This window comes from Empidonax traillii, unplaced genomic scaffold (assembly GCF_003031625.1).
Source record: "Empidonax traillii isolate 1590-97213 ecotype Southwest subspecies unplaced genomic scaffold, ASM303162v1 scaffold2029:size96749, whole genome shotgun sequence".
NCBI lineage: Eukaryota > Metazoa > Chordata > Aves > Passeriformes > Tyrannidae > Empidonax > Empidonax traillii.
The window spans coordinates 51573-53532 of NW_020957222.1; the positions used below are offsets into that span (position 1 = coordinate 51573).

The 1960-nt window shown below is 65.9% G+C and overlaps 1 protein-coding gene across 1 annotated transcript in view; it reads right to left on the minus strand.

Moving 5' to 3' along the window:
* Window positions 1–312, minus strand: part of RORC (RAR related orphan receptor C) — a 4728-nt gene extending 4416 nt beyond the window's left edge. Inside the window, exon 1 of the mRNA XM_027909278.1 lies at window positions 214–312. The gene's annotated coding sequence lies outside the window, so the exon portion shown is untranslated. The remainder of the gene's footprint in view (window positions 1–213) is intronic.
* Window positions 313–1960: the final 1648 nt, after the last annotated feature.

A 1960-nucleotide genomic window follows, 5' to 3' on the forward strand; every position in this document is an offset into this window, starting at 1 on the left:
ACGTCCTCCCGTGTCCTCCATGTCCCCTCCCACCCTCCCAGCATCCCACATCCCCCATGTCCCCCCATATCCCCCCTGTCACCCCATGTACCCCCACAATGTTCCCCATGTCCCCCCAGCCCCACCACATCACCCTGATGGCCCCCCCCTTGTCATGTCACGTCCCCCATGACCCCCCAAATCCCCCCATGTCCCCCTATCCCCTGTGCCCACCTTGCAGCCCTCACAGGTGATGACTCCGTAGTGGATCCCCGAGGATTTGTCCCCACAGATCTTGCAGGGGATCACCTCGATGTGGGCTGGGGGACACGGGGACACTGTCAGGGGGGCCCTGGCACAGGGGCCCTGTCCTGGGGTCCCTGACATGGGGACACCTGTCAGGGGTCCCTAGCAGGGGGTCTTTCTCATGGGTCCCTGTCACAGGACACCCCAGGCTCCCGTGGCACACGTGGGATCTGTGGTGTCACCTGTGTACCCCTATGCTGTCCCCAGGTTCACGTCACCTGTGGGACCAGGTGTCCCCCATAGGCTCATGTGTCACTGTGGGCTCATGTGTCACCTGCAGGACGAGGTGTCACTTGGGGGTTCACATGTCACCTTTGGCTTTACATGTCACCTGTGGCTTCCCATGTCCTCTGTGGCCTCATGTGTCACCTGCAGCACCAGGTGCCCCCCATGGCCTCACATGTCCCCACATGGGCTCATGTGGCCACTGAACTCCATGTCCCCTCTGCACTGACGTCACCCATGGGCTCACACTTCACCTCACGGCTTCCCGTGCCCCCCCCATGTTCCATGTCGTCCTTGGGCCCTGTGGCACCACATGTCCCCTGTGGAACCACTAGTGCCCCCACGTTGTCACCAGGACTCACATGTCCCATGGGAGCAGCCGTGCCCCCTATGGACACAGGTGTCCCCTATAGGCCCCGGGGTTCTCTAGGGGCTCCGGGTCCCCTGGGTGCCCCCCTGGGTGGCCCCCATGACCCCGCGGTGGTGGTGGAGCTGTGACAGTGAGAGCAGCGAAGCCACAACTGGGACACGGGCAGGAAACGCAGCATGGCCCCAGCACGGCACTGGGAGGGTCCCAGTACGGCCGAGCACAGCTCAGCACGGCCCTAGCACAACACTGGGAGCATCCCAGTATGGTGCAGCATGGATCCAGTACAGCACTGGGAGGATCCCAGTATGGCCCAGCACAGTTCAGCACAGTCCCAATAGGGCACTGGGAGGATCCCAGTATGGCCCAGCACAGTTCAGCACAGTCCCAATAGGGCACTGGGAGGGTCCCAGTATTGCCCAGCACAGCTCAGCCCAGCCCCAGTATGCCACTGGAGTGGCACCTATATGGCCCTGGCACAGCCTTGGCATGGCCCAGCCTGACACACCCAGGAATGCTCACGCCTGCCCTGGCACACCCGAGGATGCTCGTGCCCACTCTGACACAGCCAGGGATTCTCGTGCCTGCCCTGGCACACCCAGGGATGCTTGTGCCTGCCCTAGCACACACGGGAATGCTCGTGCCCACTCCTGCCCACTCCCACGTGCCCTCTCCCTCCGTGTGCTCTCTGCCCATCTCGGCTCGCCCGCAGCGGCCACTCTGGCCGCACACGCGCGTGACCCTCCCGCACACGCGTGACCCTCCCGCACCCACCCGCTCCACCCTCCCCCCTCCTCCTCCCGCGCCCGAATCTGCTTCGTCGGCGTTTTCCACCCGCCCCAGTTTTGGGGCCGGCACCGCCCGCGCATCCGGCCGGGGGGGGGTCGGGGGGGCACCGGGACCCCCGCGGCCGGCGGGACCCTGGGAATTGGGGGGGCTGAGTCAGCCCCGCGCCCCGAATTACTCACCCGTGCCGGGAAGCGCCGCTTCGGGGCCGCTCCTGCCGGGAACCGCCGGGCAGAGGTCGGCGAGGTCTCGGCGGCACCGGCGGCACTGGGGGGCTGCCGATAATGTGGGGACCTG